Source organism: Chlorocebus sabaeus, unplaced genomic scaffold, assembly GCF_047675955.1.
Source record: "Chlorocebus sabaeus isolate Y175 unplaced genomic scaffold, mChlSab1.0.hap1 unalloc_scaffold_95, whole genome shotgun sequence".
Lineage (NCBI taxonomy): Eukaryota > Metazoa > Chordata > Mammalia > Primates > Cercopithecidae > Chlorocebus > Chlorocebus sabaeus.
This window is the reverse complement of record NW_027328314.1, coordinates 765,232-787,688: the sequence shown is the minus strand read 5'-3', so window position 1 is coordinate 787,688 and position 22,457 is coordinate 765,232.

Here is a 22,457-nt window from a genome sequence, read left to right as displayed (position 1 = left end):
TTTCGCTAAGACTGTTCTTGTGGAATTTGCAAAGTGATATTTGGAAGCAAATAGAGGGTTATGGTGAAAAAGGAAATATCTTCCTTTAAAAAGTGGAAAGAAGCTTTCTGAGAACCTGCTTTGTGTTCTATTAAATCATCTCACAGAATTACAGCTTTCTCCTCAAGAAGCCTTTCGCTAAGACTGTTCTTGTGGAATTTGGAAAGTGATATTTGGAAGCCCATAGAGGGCTATGGTGAAAAAGGAAATAGCTTCCGTTAAAAACTGGAAAGAAGCTTTCTGAGAGACTGCTTTGTGTTCTATTAAATCATCTCACAGAGTTACACGTTTCCCCTCAAGAAGCCTTTCGCTAAGGCTGTTCTTGTGGAATAGGCAAAGTGATATTTAGAAGCCCATAGAGTGACTATGGTGAAAAATAAATATCTTCAGTTAAAAAATGGAAAGAAGCTTTCTGACAAAATGCTTTGTGTTCTGTTAATTCATCTCACAGAGTTACAGCTTTCCCTTCAAGAAGCCTTCCGCAAAGACTGTTCTTGTGGAATTTTCAAAGAAATATTTTGAAGACCCTAGACGGCTATGGTGAAAAAGGAAATATCTTCCGTTAAAAATTGGAAAGAAGCTTTCTGAGAAACTGCTTTTCGTTCTGTTAATTCATCTCACAGACTTACAGCTTTCCCTTCAAGAAGCCATTCGCTAAGGCTGTTCTTCTGGAATTGGCAAAGTGATATTTGGAAGCAAATAGAGGGCTGTGGTGAAAAAGAAAATATCTTCCATAAAACACTGGAAAGAAGCTTTCTGAGAAACTGCTTTGTGTTCTGTTAATTCATTTTACAGAGTTACAGCTTTCCCTTCAAAAAGCCTTTCGCTAAGGCTGTTCTTGTGGAATATGTAAAGTGATATTTGGATGCCCATAGAGGGCTACGGTGAAAAAGGAAATATCTTCCGTTAAAAACTGGAAAGAAGCTTTCTGAGAAACTGCTTCGTGTTCTGTTAATTCATCTCACTGAGTTACAGATTTCCCCTCAAGAAGAATTTCGCTAAGACTGTTTTTGTGGAATTTGCAAAGTGATATTTAGAAGTCCATAGAGGGCTATGGTGAAAAAGGAAATATCCTAAGTTTAAAACTGAAAAGAAACATTCGGAGAAACTGCTTTGTGTTCTGTTTATTCATCTCACAGTGTTACATCTTTCCCTTCAAGAAGCCTTTATCTAAGGCTCTTCTTGTGGAATTTGCAAAGTGATATTTGGAAGCCCATAGAGGGCTCTGGTGAAAAAGGAAATATCTTCCGGAAAAACTGGAAGGAAGCTTTCTGAGAAACTGCTTTGTATTCTGTTAACTCATCTCACAGAATTATAGGTTTCCCTTCAAGAAGCCTTTCGCTAAGGCTGTTCTTTTGTAATTTGGTAACTGATATTTGGAAGCCCATAGAGGGCTATGGTGAAAAAGGAAATTACCTAAGATAAAAACTGTAAAGAACCTTTCTGAGAAACTGCTTTGTGTTCTGTTAATTCATCTCACAGAGTTACAGCTTTCTTCTCAAGAAGCCTTTCACTAAGACTGTTCTTGTGGAATTTGCAAAGTGATAGTTGGAAGCCGAGATAGGGCTGTGGTGAAAAACGAAATAGCTTAAGGTAAAATCTGAAGAGAAGATGTCTGAGAAACTACTTTGTGTTCTGTTAATTCAACTCACAGAATTACAGCTTTCCCCTCAAGAAGCCTTACGCTAAGGCTGTTTTTGTGGAATTTGCAAAGTGATATTGGAAGCCCATGCAGGGCTGTGGTGAAAAAGGAAATATCTTCAGTTAAAAACTGGAAAGAAGCTTTCTGAGAAACTACTCTGTGTTCTGTTAATTCATCTCAAAGGGTTACAGCTTTCCCCTGAAGAAGCCTTTCCCTAAGACTGTTCTTGTGGAATATTCAAAGTGATATTTGGAAGACCATAGAAGGCTATGGTGAAAATAGAAATATCCTAAGATGAAAATCGAAAAAAAGCTTTCTGAAAACTTCTTTGTGTTCTGTTAGTTCACCTCACAGAGTTACAGCTTTCCCTTCAAGAAGTCGTTCACTAAGACTGTTTTTGTGAAATTTGAAAAGTGATATTTGGAAGCCGATAGAGGGCTATGGTGTAAAAGGAAATATCTTCCGTTAAAATCTGGAGAGAAGCTTTCTGAGAAACTGCCGTGTGTTCTGCTAATACATCTCACCAAGTTACAGCTTTCCCCAAAAGAAGTCTTTGGCTACGACTGTTCTTGTGGGATTTGGAAAGTGATATTTGGAAGCCCACAGGGGGCTTTGGTGAAAAATTAAATATCTTCAGTTAAAAACTGATAAGAAGCTTTCTGAGAAACTGCTTTGTGTTCCGTTAATTCATCTCACAGAGTTACAGCTTTCCCCTCAAGAAGCCTTTCGCTAAGACTTTTCCTGTGGAATATGTAAAGTGATATTTGGAAGCCCATAGAGGGCTATGGTTAAAAAGAAAATATCTACAGTTAAAAACTGGAAAGAAGCTTTATGAGAAACTGCTTTGTGTTCTGTTAATTCATCTCACAGAGTTACAGCTTTCATCTCAAGAAGCAGTTCGCTAAGACTGTTCTTGTGAAATTTGCAAAGTGATATTTGGAAGCCCATAGAGGGCTACGGTGAGAAAGGAAATATCCTAAGATAACAACTGAAAAGAAGCTTTCTCAGAAACTGCTTAGTGTTCTGTTAATACATCTTACAGAGTTACAGCTTTACCCTCAAAAAGCCTTTCGCTAAGAATGTTCTTGTGGATTTTGCAAAGTGAAATTTGAAGCCCATAGAGGGGTACGGTGAAAAAGGAATATCTTCCATTATATCAGAATAGAAGCTTTATGAGAAACTGATTTGTGTTCTGTTAATTCATCTCACAGAGTTACAGCTTTCCCCTGAAGAAGGCGTTCACTAAGACTGTTCTTGTGGAATTTCCAAAGTGATATTTGGAAGCCCCTAGAGGGCTATGGTGAAAAAGAAAATAGCCTAAGATAAAAACTGAAAAGAAGCTTTCTGAGAAACTGACTTGTGATCTGTTAATTCAACTCACAGAGTTACAGCTTTCCCCTCAATAAGCCTTTCACTAAAGCTGTTGTTGTGAAATTCGCAAAGTGATATTTGGAACCCCTAGAGGGCTATGGTGAAAAAGGAAATATCTTCAGTTAAAATCTGAAAGGAAGCTTCCTGAGAAACTGCTTTGTGTTCTGTTAATTCATCTCAATGAGTTACAGCTTTCCCCTCAAGAAGCCTTTCACTAAGACTGTTCTTGTGGAATTTGCAAAGTGATATTTGGAAGCCCTTAGAGGGCTGTGGTGAAAATGGAAATATCCTATGATAAAAACAGAAAAGAAGCTTTCTGAGAAACTGCTCTGTGTTCTGTTAGTTCATCTCACAGAGTTACAGCTAACCCCTCAGGAAGTCGTTCACTAAGACTGTTCTTATGAAATTTGCAAAGTGATATTTGGAAGCCCATAAAGGGCTATGGTGAAAATGGAAATAACTTCCGTTTAAAACTGGAAAGAAGCTTTCTGAGAAACTGCCGTGTGTTCTGTTAATACATCGGACAGAATTTCAACTTTTCCCAAAGGAAATATTTCGCAAAGACAGTTGTTGTGGGATTTGCAAAGTGATATTTGGAAGTGCATAGAGCGCTACGGTGAGAACGGAAATATCTCCAGTTAAAAACTGGAAAGAAGCTTTCTGTGAAACTGCTTTGTGTTCTGTTAATTCATCTCACAGAGTTACAGCTTTTCCCTCAAGAAGCCTGTCGCTAAGACTGTTCTTGTGGAATTTACAAATTGATATTTGTAAGCCCATAGGTGTTCATGGTGAAAAACGAAATATCTTCCGTTAAAAACTGGAAAGAAGCTTTCTGAGAAACTGCTTTGTGTTTTGTTAACTCATCTCACAGAGTTACAGCTTTCCCCTCAAGAAGCCTTTCGCTAAGACTGTTCTTGTGGAATTTGAAAAGTGATATTTGGAAGTCCATAGAAGCCTTTGGTGAAAAAGGAAATATCTTCCGTTAAAAACTGGGAAGAAGCTTTCTGAGAAACTGCTTTGTGTTCTGTTAATTCATCTCAAAGAGTTACAGTTTTCCCCTTAAGAAGCCTTTCACTAAGACTGTTCTGTTGGAATTTGCAAAGTGATATTTGGAAGCCCTTAGAGGGTTATGGTGAAAATGGAAATATACTAAGATGAAAACCGGAATCAAGCTTTCAGCGAAACTGCTTTGTGTTCTGTTGGCTCATCTCACAGAGTTACAGCTTTCCCCTCAAGAAGTCTTTCGCTAAGACTGTTCTTGTGGAATTTGCAAAGGGATATTTGGAAGGCGATGCAGGGCTGTGGTGAAAAAGGAAATACCCTAAGATGAAAACTAAAAAGAGGCTTTCTGAGAAACTGCTTTGTATTTTGAAAATTCAATTCACAGAGTTACAGCTTTACCCTCAAGAAGCCTTTCGCTAAGGCTGTTGTTGTGTAATTTGCAAAGTGATATTTGGAAGCCCATAGAGAGCAATGGTGAAAAAGGAAATAACTTCAGTTAAAAACTTAAAAGAAGCTTTCTGAGAAACTGCTTTGTGTTCTGTTAATTCATCACACAGAGTTACAGCTTTTCCTCAAGATCCCTTCGGCAAAGACTGTTCTTGTGGAATTTGCAAAGTGATATTTGGAAGTCCATAGAGGGCTATGATGAAAATGGAAATATCCTAAGATAAAAACCGAAAAGCAGCTTTCTGAGAAACTGTTTTGTGTTCTGTTAGTTCATCTGACAGAGTTACAGCTTTCTCCTCAAGAATTCGTTCACTGAGACTATTCTTGTGAAATTTGCAAAGTGATATTTGGAAGCCCATAGAGGGCAATGGTGAAAAAGGAAATATCTTCCGTTAAAAACTGGAAAGAAACATTGTGAGAAACTGCCGTGTGTACTGTAAATATATCTCACCGAGTTACAGCTTTCCCCTCAAGAGGCCGTTCGCTACGACAGTTCTGTGGGATTTGGAAAGTAATATTTGGAAGCCCATAAAGGTCTATGGTGAAAAAGAATTATCTTCAGTTAAAAACTGGAAAGAAGCTTTCTGAGGAACTGCTTTGTGTTCTGTTAATTCATCTCACAGAGTTACAGCTTACCCCTCAAGAAGCCTTTCGCTAAGACTATTCTTGTGGAATTTGCAAAGTGATATTTGGAAGCCCATAGAGGGATATGGTGAAAAAGGTAATATCTTCAGTTAAAAACTGGAAAGAAGCTTTCTGAGAAACTGCTTTGTGTTTTGTTAATTCATCTCAAAAAGTTACAGCTTTCCCCTAAAGAAGCCTTTCGCTAAGACTGTTCTTGTGGAATCTGCAGCGTGATCTTTGGAAGCCCTTAGAAAGCTATGGTGAAAAAGGAAATAGCCTAAGATAAAAACTGAAAAGAAGCTTTCTGAGAAACTGCCTTGTGTTCTGTTAATTCATGTCAGAGAGTTACAGCTTTCCCCTCAAGAGATCTTTAGCTAAGGCTGTTGTTGTGGAAACTGAAAATTGATATTTTGGAGCCCATAGAAGGCTACGGTGAAAAACGAAATATCTTCAGTTAAAAACTGAAAAGAAGCTTTCTGAGGAACTGCTTTGTGTTCTGTTAATTCATCTCCCAGAATTACAGCCTTCCCCTCCAGAGGACTTTCGCTAAGACTGTTCTTGTGGAATTTTCAAAGTAATATTTGTAAGCCTATAGATGTCTAGTGTGGCAAAGGAAATATCCTAAGATAAAAATAGAAAAGAAACCTTCTGAGAAACTGTTTGTTTTCTGTTAATTCATCTCACAGAGTTACAAGTTTCCCCACAAGAAGCCTTTCGCAAAGACTGTTCTTGTGGAATTTGCAAAGTGATATTTGGAAGCCCATAGAGGGCTTTGGTGAAAAAGGAAATATCTTCCGTTAAAAACTGGAAAGAAGCTTTCTGAGAAACTGCTTTGTGTTCTGTTAATTCATCTCACAGAGTTACAGCTTTCCCCTCAAGAAGCCTTTCGCTAAGACTGGCTTGTTGAATTTGCAAAGTGATATTTGAAAGCCCATGGATGTCTATGGTGAAAAAGGAAATATCCTGAGATATAAACTGAAAGGAATCTTTCTGAGAAACTTCTATGTGTTCTGTTAATTCATTTCACAGACGTACAGCTTTCCCCTCAAGAACCCTTTTGCTAAGCCTGTTCTTGTGGAATTTGCTAAGTGATATTTGGAAACCCATAGAGGGCTATGCTGAAAAATGTAATATCTTCCGTTAAAAACTGGAAAGATACTCTCTGAGAAACTGTTTTGTGTTCTGTTAATTCATCTCAGAGTTATTGCTTTCCTCTCAGGTAGCCTTTCGCTAAGACTGTTCTTGTGGAATATGCAAAGTGATATTTCGAAGCACATAGTGGGCTATGGTGAAAAAGGAAATATCCTAAGATAAAAACTGGAAAGAAGCTTTGTGAGAAACTGCTTTGTGTTCTGTTAGTTCACCTCACATAGTTACAGATTTCCCCTCAGGAAGCCTTTCGCTAAGGCTGTTCTGGTGGAACTTTCGAAGTAACATGTGGAAACCCATAGAGAACGATGGTGAAAAAGGACATATCTTTAGTTAAAAACTGGAAGGAATCTTTCTGAGAAACTGCTTTGTGTTCTGTTAATTCACCTCACAGAATTACAGCTTTCCCTTCAAGAAGCCTTTCGGTAAGGCTGTTCTTGTGGAATTTGGAAAGTGATATTTGGAAGCCCATAGAGGGCTACGGTGAAAAAGGAAATACTTTCAGTTAAAAACTGGAAAGAAATTTTCTCAGAAACTGCTTTGTCTTCTGTTAATTCATCTCAGAGAGTTACTGCTTTCCCGTCAAGAAGCCTTTCTCTAGAACTGTTCTTGTGGAATTTTCAAAGTGATATTTGTAAGCCCATAGAGAGCTATCTAGAAAAAGGAAATATCTTCCGTTAAAAAGTGTAAAGAAGCTTTCTGAGAAAGTGTTTTGTGTTCTGTTCATTCATCTCAGAGTTATTACTTTCCCCTCAAGAAGCCTTTGGCTAAGACTGTTCTTGTGGAATTTGGAAAGTGATATTTGGAAGTCCATAGAGGGCTAAGGTGAAAAAGGAAATATTTTAGGTTAAAAACTGCAAAGAAGCTTTCTGAGAAACTGCCTTGAGTTCTGTTAATTCATCTCACAGAGTTAGAGCTTTCCCCTCCAGAAGCCTTTCGCTAAGGCTGTTCTTGTGGAACTTGCAAAGTGATATTTGGAAGCCCTTAGAGGGCTACGATGAAAAAGGAAATATCTTCCGTTAAAAATTCCAAAGAAGCTTTGTGAGAAACTGCTTTGTGTTCTGTTAATTCATCTCACCGAGTTACTGCTTTACCTTCAAGAAGCCTTTCGCTAAGACTGTTCTTCTGGAATTTGCAAAGTGATATTTCGAAGCCCAAAGTGGTCTAGGGTGAAAAAGGAAATATCTTCAGTGAAAAACTGGAAAGAAGCTGTCTGAGAAACTGCTTTGTCTTCCCTTAATTCGACTCACGGAATTACAGCTTTCCCTTCAAGAAGCCTGTCGCTAAGGCTGTCTTGTGGAATCTGGAAAGTGATATTTGTAAGCCCATAGAGCGCTTTGCTGAAAAAGGAAGTATGTTCCGTGAAAAACTGGAATGAAGCTTTCGGAGAAACTGTTTTGTGCTTTCTTATTTCATCTCAGAGTTACTGCTTTCCCCTCAAGAAGCCTTTCGCTAAGACTGTTCTTGTGGAATTTCCAAAGTGATATTTGGAAGCCCATAGAGGGATATGGTGAAAAGGAAATATCTTCCATTAAAAACTGGAAAGAAGCTTTCTGAGAAACACCTTTGTGTTCTGTTAATTCATCTCACAGAGTTACAGCTTTCCCCTCAAGAAGCCTTTCGCTAAAACTGTTCTTGTGGAATTTCCAAAGTGATATTTGGAAGCCCATAGAGGGATATGGTGAAAAGGAAATATCTTCCATTAAAAACTGGAAAGAAGCTTTCTGAGAATCACCTTTGTGTTCTGTTAATTCATCTCACAGAGTTACAGCTTTCCCCTCAGGAAGCCTTTCGCTAAAACTGTTCTTGTGGAATTTTCAAAGTGATATTTGGAAGCCCATAGAGGGCTATGGTGAAAAAGGAAATATCTTCCCTTAAAAACTGGAAAGAAGCTTTCTGAGAAACTCCTTTGTGTTTTGTTAATTCATCTCACCGAGTTACAGCTTTCCCTTCAAGAAGCCTTTCGCTAAGGCTCTTCTTGTGCATTTGGAACGTAATATTTGGAAGCCCATAGAGGGCTACGGTTAAAAAGGAAATATCTTTAATTACAAACTTGAAAGTAGCTTTCTGAGAAACTACTTTGTGTTCTGTTAATTCATCTCACAGAGTTACAGCGTTCCCTTCAAGAAGCCTTTCGTTAAGACTGTTCTTGTCGAATTTGCAAAGTGATATTTGGAAGCCCATAGAGGGCTATGGTGAAAAAGGAAATATCTCCCGTTAAAAACTGAAAAGAAGGTTTCTGAGAAACTGCTTTGTTTTTTTTTTAATTCATCTCAAAGAGTTGCAGCTTTCCCCTCAATAAGCCTTATGCTAAGACTGTTCTTGTAGAAATTCGAAACTGATATTTGGAAGTCCACAGGGGGCCACGGTGAAAAAGGAAATATCTTCAGTTAAAAACTGGAAAGAAGCTTTCTGAGAAACTGCTTTGTGTTCTGTTAATTCATCTCAAAGAATTACAGCTTTCCCTTCAAGAAGCCTTTCGCTAAGGCTGTTCTTGTGGAATTTCGAAAGTGATATTTGGAAGTCCACAGGGGGCTACGGTGAAAAAGGAAATATCTTCAGTTAAAAACAGGAAAGAAGCTTTCTGAGAAACTGCTTTGTGTTCTGTTAATTCATCTCACGGAATTACACCTTCCAACTCAAGAAGTTTTTCTCTAAGATACTTCTTGTGGAATTTGCAAAGTGATATTTGGAAGCCCATAGTGGGCTAGGGTGAAAAAATAAATACCTTCAGTTAAAAACTGGAAAGAAGCTTTCTGAGAAACTGCTTTGTGTTCTGTTAATTCATCTCACAGAGTTACAGTTTTCCCCTCAGGAAGCCTTTCGCGTAGACTGTTCTTGTGGAATTTTGAAAGTGATGTTTGGAAGTCCATAGAGGACTATGGTGAAAAAGGAAATATCTTCAGTTAAAAACTGCATACAAGATTTCTGAGAAACTACTTTGTGTTCCGTTAATTCATCTCACAGACCTTACAGCGTTCCCCTCAAGATGCCTTTCGCTAAGGCTGTTCTTGTGAAATTTGCAAAGTGGTATTTGGCGGCCCAGAGAGGTCTGTGGTGAAAAGTAAAGTATCCTAAGATAAAAACTGAAAAGAAGCTTTCTGAGGAACTGTTTTGTGTTCTGTTAATTCATCTCACACAGATGCAGCTTTCAACTCAAGATTCCTTTCGCTAAGAGTGTTCTTCTGAAATTTGCAAAGTGATATTTGGAAGCCCATAGAGGGCTATGTTGAAAAAGGAAATGTCTTCAATTAAAAACTGGAAAGAAGCTTTCAGAGAAACTGCTTTGTGTTCTGTTAATTAATCTCACAGAGTTACAGATTTCTCCTCAGGAAGCCTTTCACTAAGACTGTTTTTGTGGAATTTTCAAATTGATATTTGGAAGAACATACAGGACTATGGTGAAAAATGAAATATCCTAAGATAAAAACTGAAAAGAAGCTTTCTGAGAAACTGCTTTGTGTTCTGGTAATTCGTTTCACAGAGTTACAGCTTTCCCCTCAAGAAGCCATTCGCTAAGACTGTTCTTGTGGAATTTGCAAAGTGATATTTGGAAGCTCATAGAGGGCTACGGTGAAAATGTAATATCTTCCGTTAAGAACTGGAAAGAAGCTTTCTGAGAAACTGCTTAGAGTTCTGTTAATTCATCTCACAGAGTTACCACTTTCCCCTCAAGAAGCCTTTCGCTAAGACTGTTCTTATGGAATTTGCAAAGTGATATTTGGAAGCCCTTTGAGGGCTATGGTGAAAAATGAAATATCCTAAGTTAAAAACTGAAAAGAAGCTTTCTGAGAATCTGCTTTGTGTTCTCTTAATTCATCTCACAGAGTTACAGCTTTCCCCTAAAGAAGCCTTTTGCTAAGGCTGTTCTTGTGGAAATTACAAAGTGATATTTGGAAACCCTTAGAGGGCAATGGTGAAAAAGGAAACACCTTCAGTTAAAAACTGGAAGCAAGATTTCTGAGTAACTGCTTTCTGTTCTGTTAATTCATCTCACAGAGTTACAACCTTCCCCTCAGGAGCCCTTCGCTAAGACTGTTCTTGTGGAATTTGCAAAGTGATATTTGGAAGCCCATAGAGGGATATCTTGATAAAGGAAATATCATAAGATAAAAACTGAAAAGAAACTTTCTGAGAAACTGCTTTGTGTTCTTTTAATTCATCTCACAGAGTTACAGCTTTCCCCTTAAGAAGACTTCGGCTAAGACTGTTCTTGTGTAATTTTCAAAGTGATATTTGGAAACCCATAGAGGGCTATGGCGAAAAAGGAAATATCTTCCAATAAAAGCTGGAAAGGTTTCTGAGAAACTGTTTTGTGTTCTGTTAATTCATCTCACAGAGTTACAATTTTTCCCTCAAGAAGTCATTAACTAACACTGCTCTTGTGAAATTTGCAAAGTGATATTTGGAAGCCCATAGACGGCTAAGTTGAAAAAGGAAATATCTTCAGTTAAAAACTGGAAAGAAGCTTTCTGAGAAACTGCTTTGTGTTCTGTTAATTCATCTCACAGAGTTACAGCTTTCCCCTAAATAAGTCTTTCGCTAAGACTGTTCTTGTGGAATTTGCAAAGTGATATTTGGAAGCTCCAGAGGGCTATGTTGAAAATGAAATATCTTCCGTTAAAAAGTGGAAAGAAATTTTCTGAGAAACTACTTTGTGTTCTGTTAATTCGTCTCACAGAGTTACCGCATTCCCCTCAAGAATCATTTCGCTAAGACTGTTCTTGTGGAATTTGCAAAGTGATATTTGGAAGCCCATAGAGGGCTATGGTGAAAAAGGAAATATCATAGGATAAAAACAGAAAACAAACTTTCTGAGAAAATGCTTTCTGTTCTGTAAATTCATCTCACAGAGTTACAACTTTCCCCTCAAGAAGAATTTCACTATCACTGTTCTTGTGGAATTTGCAAAGTGATATTTGGAAGCCCATAGAGGGCTATGGTGAAAAAGGAAATACCTTTAGTTAAAAACTGGAAAGAAGCTTTCTGAGAAACTGCTTTGTGTTCTGTTAAATCATCTCACAGAGTTACAGCTTCCACCTCCAGAAGCCTTTCGCTAAGATACTTCTTGTGGATTTGCAATGTAATATTTGGAAGTCCTTAGAGGGCTATGGTGAAAAAGGAAATATCTTCAGTTAAAGACTGGAAAGAAGTTTTCTGAGAAACTGCTTTGTGTTCTGTTAATTCATTTCACAGAGTTACAGCATTCCCCTCAAGAAGACTTTCGCTAAGACTGTTCTTGTGGAATTTGAAAAGTGATATTTCGAAGCCCATATAGGGCTAAGGGGAAAAAGAAAATATCCTGAGATAAACACAGAAAAGAAGCTTTCTGAGAAACTGCTTTGTGTTCTGTAAATTCATGTCACAGAATTACAGCTTTCCCCTCAGAAAGCCTTTCGCTAAGACAGATCTTGTTGAATTTGGAAAGTGATATTTGGAAGCACATAGAGGGCTATGGTGAAAAAGGAAATATCCTAAGATAAAAACTGGAAAGAAGTTTTCTGAGAAACAGTTTTGTGTTCTGTTGATTCATCTCACAGAGTTACAGCGTTCCCCCCATGAAGCCTTTAGCTAAGACTGTTCTTGTGGATTTTGCAAAGTGATATTTGGGAGCCCATGGAGGGATATTGTGAAAAAGGAAATATCCTAAGATAAAAACTGAAAAGAAGCTTTCTGAGAAACTTCTTTGTGTTCTGTTAATTCATCTCACAGCGTTACAGCTTTCCCCTCAAGGATCCTTTCACTAACACTGTTCTTGTGTAATCTGCAAAGTGATAATTGGAAGCCCATAGAGGGCTATGGTGAAAAAGGAAATATCTTTAGTTAAAAACTGGAAAGAAGCTGTCTGAGAAACTGTTTTGTGTTCTGATAATTCATCTCACGGAGTTACAGCTTCCCCCTCAAGAAGCCTTTCACTAAGATTATTCTTATGGAATTTGCAAAGTGATATTTGGAAGCTTATAGATGGCTATGGTGAAAAAGGAATAATCTTCAGTTAAAGTCTGAAAAAAAGCTTTCTGAAAACTGCTTTGTGTTCTGTTAATTCATTTCACAGTATTACAGCTCTCACCTCAAGAAGCCATTCGCTAAGACTGTTTTTTTGGAGTTTCCAAGGTGATATATGGAAGCCCATAGAGGGCTATGGTGAAAAAGGAAATATCTTTAGTTAAAAACTTTAAAGAAGCTGTCTGAGAAACTGCTTTTTGTTCTGTTAATTCATCTCACAGAGTTACAGCTTCCCCGTCAAGAAGCCTTTGGCCAAGATTCTTCTTGTGGAAATGCAAAGTGATATTTGGAAGCCCATAGAGGGCTATGTTGAAAAAGGAAATATCTTCAGTTAAAGAAAGGAAAGAAGTTTTCTGAGAAACTGCTTTGTGCTCTGTTAATTCATCTCACAGAGTTACACCATTCCCCACAAGAAGCCTTTCGCTAAGACTCTTCTTGTGGTATTTGAAAAGTGATATTTCGAAGCCCATAGAGGGCTGTGACTAAAAAGGAAATATCCTTAGATAAAAACAAAAAAGAAGAATTCTGAGAAACTGCTTTCTGTTCTGTAAATTCATCGCACAGAGTTACAGCTTTCCCCTCAAGAAGCCTTTCGCTAAGACAGATCTTGTGGAATTTTCAAAGTGATATTTGGAAGCCCATAGAGGTCTATGGTGAGAAAGGAAATATCCTAAGATAAAAACTGGAAAGAAGCGTTCTGAGAACCTGTTTTTTGTTCTGTTTATTCATCTCACAGAGTTACAGCCTTCCCCCCAAGAAGCCTTTCGCTAAGATTGTTCTTGTGGATTTTGCAAAGTGATATTTGGAAACCCATGGAGGGCTATAGTGAAAAAGGAAATATCTTCCAATAAAAACTAGAAAGAAGTTTTCTGAGAAACTGCCTTGTGTTCTGTTAATTCATCTCACATAGTTACAGCTTTCCCCTCAAGAAGTTTTTCGCTAAGACTGTTGTTGTGGAATTTGCAAAACGATATTTGGAAGCTCACAAAGGGCAATGGTGAAAATGAAATATCTTCCGTTAAAAACTGGAAAGAAGCTTTCTGAGAAACTGCTTTGTGTACTGTTAATTCATCTCACAGACTTATAGCTTTCCCCTCAGGAAGCCGTTAACTAAGACTGTTCTTGCTGAATTCCTAAGGTGTTATTTGGAAGCCCATAGAGGGCTACGTTGAAATAGGAAATATCTTAAGATAAAACCTGAAATGAAGCTTTCTGAGAAACTGCTTTGTGTTCTGTTAATTCATCTCACAGAGTTACAGCTTTCCCCACAAGAAACGTTTCGCTAAGACTGTTCTTGTGGAATTTGCAAAGTGATATTTGGAAGCCCATAGAGGGCTACAGTGAAAAAGGAAATATCCTAAGATAAAAAATTTAAAGAAGGTTTTTGAGAAACTGCTTTGTGTTCTTTTAATTCATCTCACTGAGTTTCCACTTTCCCCTCAAGAAGCCTTTCGCTAAGACTGTTCTTGTGGAATTTGCAAAGTGATATTTGGAAGCCCATAGAAGTCAACGGAGAAAAAGGAAATATCCTAAGATAGAAACTGAAAAGAAGCTTTCTGAGAAACTGCTTTGTGTTCTGTTATTTCATCTCACAGAGTTACAGCTTTCCCCTCAAGAAGGCGTTCCCTAAAACTGTTCTTGTGGAATTTGCAAAGTGATATTTGGAAGCCCATAAAGGGCTATGGTGAAACAGGAAATATCTTCCGTTAAAAAGTGGAAAGAAGCTTTCTGGGAAACTGCTTTGTGTTGTGCTAGTTCATCTCACAAAGTTACAGCTTACTCCTCAAGAAGCCTTTCGATAAGATTCTTCTTGTGGAATTTCAAAAGTGATATTAGTATGCCCATAGAGTGCTACCGTGAAAAAAGATATATCTTCAGTTAAAGACTGAAAAGAAGCTTTCTGAAAACTGCTTTGTGTTCTGTTAATTCATCTCACAGATTTACAGCTCTCCACTCAGGAAGCCATTCGCTAACACTGTTGTTGTGGAATTTCCAATGTGATATTTGAAAGCCCATAGAGGGCTATGGTGAAAAAGGAAATATCCTAAGGTAAAAACTGAAAAGAATATTTCTGAGAAACTGCTTGGTGTTCTGTTAATTCTTCTCACAGAGTTACAGATTTCCCCTCAGGTAGCCTTTCGCTAAGACTGCTCTTGTGGAATGTTCAAAGTGATATTTGGAAGCCCATAGAGGGCTATGGTGAAAAAGGAAATATCTTCCGTTAAAAACTGGAAAGAATCTTTCAGAGAATCTGCTTTGTGTTGTGTTAATTCATCTCACAGAGTTACAGCTTTCCCCTCAGGAAGCCGTTAACTAAGACTGTTCTTTTGAAATTTGCAAAGTGATAATTCGAAGCCCATAGAGGTTTATGGTGAAAAAGGAAATATCTTCAGTTAAAAACTGGAAAGAAGCTTTCTGAGAAACTGCTTTGTGTTCGGTTAATTCATCTCACAGAGTTGCAGCTTTCCACTCAAGAAGCCTTTCGCTAAGACTGTTCTTGTGGAATTTGCAAATTGATATTTGTAAGCCCATAGAGGGTATGGTGAAAAAGAAAATATCTTCAGTTAAAAACTGCAAAGAAACTTTCTGAGAAACTGCTTTGTGTAATGTTAATTCATCTCACAGAGTTACAGCTTTCCCCTCAAGAAGCTATTCGCTAAGACAGTTATTGTGGAAATTGAAAGTGATATTTGGAAGCCCATAGAGGGAAATGGTGAAAAAGGAAATATTCTAAGATAAAAACTGGAATGAAGCTTTCTGAGAAACTGCTTTTTGTTCTGTTAATTCATCTCACAGAGTTGCAGCTTTCCACTCAAGAAGCCTTTCGCTAAGACTGTTCTTGTGGAATTTGCAAATTGATATTTGTAAGCCCATAGAGGGTATGGTGAAAAAGAAAATATCTTCAGTTAAAAACTGCAAAGAAACTTTCTGAGAAACTGCTTTGTGTAATGTTAATTCATCTCACAGAGTTACAGCTTTCCCCTCAAGAAGCTATTCGCTAAGACAGTTATTGTGGAAATTGAAAGTGATATTTGGAAGCCCATAGAGGGAAATGGTGGAAAAGGAAATATTCTAAGATAAAAACTGGAATGAAGCTTTCTGAGAAACTGCTTTTTGTTCTGTTAATTCATCTCACAGAGTTACAGCCTTCAACTCAAGAAGCCTTTCGCTAAGACTGTTCTTGTGGAATTTGCAATGTGATATTTCGAAGCCCATGGAGGGCTATGGTGAAAAAGGAAATATCTTCCAATAAAATCTGGAAAGAAGCTTTTTGAGAATCTGCCTTGTGTTCTGTTAATTCTTCTTACAGAGTTACAGCTTCCTCCTCAAAAAGCCTTTCGCTAAGACTGTTGTTGTGGATATTGCAAAGTGATATTTGGAAGCTCCAGAGGGCTATGTTGAAAATGAAATATCTTTCGTTAAAAACCGGAAAGAAGCTTTCTGAGAAACTGCTTTGTTTTCTGTTAATTCATCTCACAAAGTTACAGCTTTCCCCTGAAGAAGCCGTTCACTAAGACTGTTCTTATGAAATTTGCAAAGTGATATTTGGAATCCCATAGAGGGCTATGCTGAAAAAGGAAATATCTTCAGTTAAAAACTGGAAAGAAACTTTCTGAGAAACTGCTTTGTGTAATGTTAAATCATCTCACAGAGTTACAGCTTTCCCCTCAAGAAACCGTTAACTAAGACTGTACTTGCGGAATTTGCAAGGTGTTATTTGGAAGCCCATAGAGGGCTAGGGTGAAATAGGAAATATCCTAAGATAAAAACTGAAAAGAAGCTTTCTGAGTAACTGCTTTGTGTTCTGTTAATTTAGCTCACAGAGTTACATCTTCCCCCTCAAGAAGCTTTTCCCTAAGACTGTTCTTGTGGAATTTGCAAAGTGATATTTGCATGCCCATAGAGGCCAAATGTGAAAAAGGAAATATCTTCAAATAAGAACTGAAAAGAAGCTTTCTGAAAAACTGCTTCGTGTTCTGTTAATTCACCTCACAGAGTTACAGCTTTCCCCTTAAGAAGCCTTTCGCTGAGACTATTCTTGTAGAATTTGCAAAGAGATTATAGGAAGCCCATAGGGGGCTATGGTGAAAAAGGAAATATCTTCCGTTAAAAACTGGAAGGAAGCTTTCTGAGCAACTGCTTTGTGTTCTGTTAATTCACCTCACAGAGTTCCAGCTTCCCCCTCAAGAAGCCTTTGGCCAAGATTCTTCTTGTGGAATTTACAAAGTGATATTTGGAAGCCCATAGAGAGCTACGGTGAAAAAGGAAACATCTTCAGTTAAAGAGTGGAAAGAAGCTTTCTGAAAACTGCTTTGTGTTCTGTTAGTTCATCTCACAGAGTTACAGCTTTCCCCTCAAGAAGCCTTTCACTAAGACTGGTCTTGTGGAATTTGCAAAGTGATATTTGGGAGCCCTTAGTGGGCTATGATGAAAAAGGAAATATCTTTAGTTAAAACCTGGAAAGAAGCTTTCTGAGAAAGTGCTTTGTGTTCTATTAATTCATATCACAGAGTTACAGATTCACGCTCAAGAAGCCTTTCGTTAAGACTCTTCTTGTGGAATTTGCAAAGTCATATTTGGAGTCCCATAGAGGGCTAAGGTGAAAAAGGAAATATCTTCAGTGAAAGACTGAAAAGAAGCTTTCTGAGAAACTGCTTTTTGTTTTGTTAATTCATCTCACAGAGTTGCACCTCTCCACTCAAGAAGCCATTCGCTAAGACTGTTCTTGTGGAATGTTCAAAGTGATATTTGGAAGCCCATAGAGGGATATGGTTAAAAAAGGAAATATCTTCCCTTAAAAACTGGAATGAATCTTTCAGAGAAACTGCTTTGTGTTGTGTTAATTCATCTCACAGAGTTACAGCTTTCCCCTCAGGAAGCCGTTAACTAAGACTGTTCTTTTGAAATTTGCAAAGTGATAATTCGAAGCCCATAGAGGGTTATGGTGAAAAAGGAAATATCTTCAGTTAAAAACTGGAAAGAAGCTTTCTGAGAAACTGCTTTGTGTTTGGTTAATTCATCTCACAGAGTTGCAGCTTTCCCCTCAAGAAGCCTTTCGCTAAGACTGTTCTTGTGGAATTTGCAAATTGATATTTGTAAGCCCGTAGAGGGTATGGTGAAAAAGAAAATATCTTCAGTTAAAAACTGCAAAGAAACTTTCTGAGAAACTGCTTTGTGTAATGTTAATTCATCTCATAGAGTTACAGCTTTCCCCTCAAGAAGCTATTCGCTAAGACAGTTATTGTGGAAATTGAAAGTGATATTTGGAAGCCCATAGAGGGAAATGGTGAAAAAGGAAATATTCTAAGATAAAAACTGGAATGAAGCTTTCTGAGAAACTGCTTTTTGTTCTGTTAATTCATCTCACAGAGTTACAGCCTTCAACTCAAGAAGCCTTTCGCTAAGACTGTTCTTGTGGAATTTGCAATGTGATATTTGGAAGCCCATTGAGGTCAATGGTGAAAAAGGAACTATCTTAAGATAAAAACTGAAAAGAAGCTTTATGAGAAACTGCTTCATGTTGTGTTAATTCATCTCACAGACTTACAGCTTTCTCCTCAAAAAGCCGTTAACTAAGACTGTTCTTGTGAAATTTGCAAAGTGATATTTGGAAGCCCAAAGATGCCTATGGTGAAAAAGGAAATATCTTCAGTTAAAAACTGGAAAGAAGCTTTTTAAGAAACTGTCCTGTGTTCTGTTAATTCATCTCACAGAGTTACAGCTTTCCCCTCAAGAAGTCTTTCGCTAAGAGAGTTCTTGTGGAATTTCCAAAGTGATATTTAGAAGCATATATTGGGCAGTGGTGAAAAAGGAAATATCTTCTGTTAAAACTGGAAAGAAGCTTTCTGAGAAACTACTTTGTTTTGTGATAATCCATCCCACAGAGTTACAGTTTTCCCCTCAAGAAGGCTTTCGCTAAGATTGTTCTTGTGGAATTTGCAAAGTGATATTTGAAAGCCCTTAGACGGCAATGGTGAAAAAGAAAATATCTTCAATTAAAAACTGCAAAGAAGATTTCTGAGAAACTGCTTTGTGTTCTGTTAATTCATGTCACAGAGTTACAGTTTTACCCTCAAGAAGCCTTTCGCTAAGACTGTTCTTGTGGAATTTGAAAAGTGAAATTTTGAAGCCCGTGGAGTGTTATGGTGAAAATGAAATATCTTCCGTTAAAAACTGGAAAGAAGCTTTCTGAGAAACTAATTTGTGTTCTGTTAATTCATCTCAGAGAGTTACAGCTTCCCCCTCAAGAAGCCTTTCGCGAAGACTGTTCTTGTGGAATTTGCAAAGTGATAATTGGGAACCCATAAAGGGCTATGGTGAAAAAGGAAATATCTTTAGTTAAATACTGAAAAGAATCTTTCTGTGAAACTGCATTGTGTTCTGTTAATTCATCTCAAAGAGTTACAGCTTCCCCCTCAAGAAGACTTTCGCTAAGACTCTTCTTGGGGAATTTGCAAAGTGATATTTGGAAGACAATAGAGGGCTATGGTGAAAAACGAAATATCTTCAGTTAAAGACTGAAAGGAAGCTTTCTGAGAAACTGCTTTGTATTCTCTTAATTCATCTCACAGAGTTTTAGCTCTCCCCTCAAGAAGCCATTCGCTAAGACTGTTCTTGCGGAATTTCCAAAGTGATATTTGGAAGCCCATAGAAGGCTATGGTGAAAAAGGAAATATCCTAAAATAAAACCTGAAAAGAATCATTCTGATAAACTGCTTTGTGTTCTGTTATTTCTTCTCACAGAGTTACAGCTTTTCCCTTGAAGCCTTTCGCTAAGACTGTTCTTGTGTAATTTGCAAAGTGATATTTGGAAGCCCATAGAGGTCTATGGTGAAAAAGGAAATATCTTCCGTTAAAAACTGGAAAGAAACTTTCTGAGAAACTGCTTTATGTTGTGTTAATTCATCTGACAGACTTACAGATTTCTCCTCAAGAAGCGTTTCACTAAGACTGTTCTTGTGAAATTTACAAAGTGATATTTGGAAGCCCCTGGAGGGTTATGGTGAAAATGAAATATCTTCCGTTAAAAACTGCAAACAAAATTTCTGAGAAACTGCCCTGTGTTATGATAATTCATCTCACAGAGTTACAGCATTCCCCTCAAGAAGCCTTTCGCTAAGACTGTTCTTGTTGGATTTCCAAAGTAATATTTGAAAGTCCTTAGTGGGCCATAGTGAAAAAGGAAATATCTTCATTAAAACTGGAAAGAAGCTTTCTGGGAAATTGCTTTGTGTTCTGTTAATTAATCTCACAGAGTTACAGCTTCCCCCTCAAGTAGCTTTTCGCTAAGACTGTTCTTGTGGAATTTGCGAAGTGATATTTGGAAGCCCCTAGAGGGCTATGTTGAAAAAAGAAATATCCTAAGATAAAAACTGTAAAGAAGCTTTCTGAGAAACGGCTTTGTGTTCTGTTAATTCATCTCACAGTGTTACAGCTTTCCCCTCAAAAAGCCTTTCGCTAACATTGTTTTTGTGGAATTTCCAATGTGATATTTGAAAGCCCATAGAGGGCTATGGTGAAAAAGGAAATATCCTAAGGTAAAAACTGAAAAGAATCTTTCTGAGAAACTGCTTGGTGTTCTGTTAATTCTTCTCACAGAGTTACAGCTTTCCCCTCAGGAAGCCTTTCGCTAAGACTGTTCTTGTGGAATTTGCAAAGTGATATTCGGAAGCACATAGGGGCTACGGTGAAAAAGGAAATATCTTCCGTAGAAAACTGGAAGGAAGCTTTCTGAGAAACTGCTTTGTGTTGTGTTATTTCATCTCACAGAGTTACAGCTTTCCCCTAAAGAAGCCTTTGGCTAAAACGGTTCTTTTGGAATTTGCAAAGAGATATTTGGAAGCCCTTAGAGGTCTATGGTGAAAAAGGAAATATCTTTAGTTACAAACTGTAAAGAAGCTTTCTGAGAAACTGCTTTGTGTTCTGTGAATTCATCTCACAGAGTTACACCTTGCCCCTCAAGAAGCCGTTAACTAAGTCTGTTCTTGTGAAATTTGCAAAGTGATATTTCGAAACCCAAAGAGTGCTGTAGTGAAAAAGGAAATATCTTCAGTTTAAAACTGCAAAGAAGCTTTCTGAGAAACTGCTTGGTGTTCTGTTAATTCTTCTCACAGAGTTACAGCTTTCCCCTCAGGAAACCTTTTGCTAAGACTGTTCTTGTGGAATTTGCAAAGAGATATTTTGAAACCCCGGAAGGTTATGGTGAAAATGAAATATCTTCCTTTAAAAACTGGAAAGAAGCTTTCTGAGAAACTGCTTTGTGTTCTGATAATTCATCACACAGTGTTACAGCTTTCCCCTCAAAAAGCCATTCGCTAAGACTCTTCTTGTGGAATTTGCAAAGTGATATTTGGAAGCCCTTAGCGTGCTATGGTGATAAAGGAAATATCTTCAGTTAAAAACTGGAAAGGAGCTTACCGAGAAACTGCTTTCTGTTCTGTCAATTCATCTCACAGAGTTCCAGATATCCCCTCAAGAAGTCGTACACTAAGACAGTTCTTGTGAAAATTGGTAAGTGATATTTGGAAGCCCATAGAGGGCTATGGTGAAAAAGGAAATATCTGGCGTTAAAAACTACAAAGAAGCTTTCTGAGAAACTGCTTTGTGTTCTGTTGATTCATCTCACAGAGTTACAGCTTTCCCCTCAAGAAGCCTTTAGCTAAGTCTGTTCTCGTGGAATTTGCATTGTGATATTTGGAAGCCCATAGAGGGCTATGGTGAAAATGAAATATCTTCGTTAAAAACTGGAAAGAAGCTTTCTGAGAAACTGCTTTGTGTTCTGTTAATTCATCTCACAGAGTTACAGCTTTCCCCTTAAGAAGCCTTTTGATAAGAGTGGTCTTTTGGTATTTGCAAAGTGATATTTGCAAGCCCTTAGAGGGCTGTGGTGAAAAAGGAAATATCCTAAGATAAAAACTGGAAAGAAGTTTTCTGAGAAACTGCTTTGTGTTCTGTTAATTCATTTCACAGAGTTACAAAATTCCCCTCAAGAAGCCTTTCGCTAAGACAGTTCTTGTGGAATTTGCAAAGTGATATTTGGAAGCCCCTTGAGGGCTATGGTGAAAATGAAATATCTTCTGTTAAAAACTGGAAAGAAGCTTTCTGAGAAACTGCTTTGTGTTCTGATAATTCATCTCACAGAGTTACAGCTTTCCCTCAAAAAGCCACTCGCTAAGACTGTCCTTGTGGAATTTGCAAAGTGATATTTCGAAGCCCTTAGAGTGCTATGGTGATAAAGGAAATATCTTCAGTTAAAAACTGGAAAGGAGCTTACCGAGAAACTGCTTTCTGTTCTGTCAATTCATCTCACAAAGTTCCAGCTTTCCCGTCAAGAAGTCGTAGACTAAGACAGTTCTTGTGAAAATTGGTAAGTGATATTTGGAAGCCCATAGAGGGCTATCGTGAAAAAGGAAATATCTTCAGTTAAAAACTGCAAAGAAGCTTTCTGAGAAACTGTTTTGTGTTCTGTTAATTCATCTTACAGAGTTACAGTATTCCCCTCAAGAAGTTTTTCGCTAAGACTGTTCTTGTGGAATTTGCATAGAGATATTTTGAATCCCTTAGAGGACTATGGTGAAAAAGGAAATATCTTCCGTTAAAAACTGCAAAGAAGCTTTCTGAGAAACTGGTTTGTGTTATGTTAATTCATCTCACAGAGTTACAGCTTTACCCTCCAGAAGATTTTCGCTAAGACTGTTTTTGTGGAATTTGCAAAGTGGTATTTGGAAGCCCATAGAGGGTTATGGTGAAAACGGAAACACCTTCCGTTTAAAACTGTAAAGAAGCTTTCTGAGAAACTGCTTTCTGTTCTGTTAATTCATCTCACAGAGTTACAGCATTCTCCTCAAGAAGCCTTCCGCTAAGACTTTTCTTGTGCAATTTGCAAAGAGATATTTGGAAGCCCCTAGAGGGCTATGGTGAAAAAGGAAATATCTTCAGTTAAAAAATGGAAAGAAGCAGTCTGAGAAACTGCTTTGTGTTCTGTTAATTAATCTCAGAGAATTACAGCTTTCCCTTCAAGAATTTTTTCGCTAAGACTGTTCTTGTGGAATTTGCAAAGTGATATTTGGAAGCCCATAGAGGGCTCTGGCGAAAAAGAAAATATCTTCCGTTAAAAACTGGAAAGAAGATTTCTGAGAAACAGCTTTGTGTTCTGTTAATTTATTTCACAGAGTTA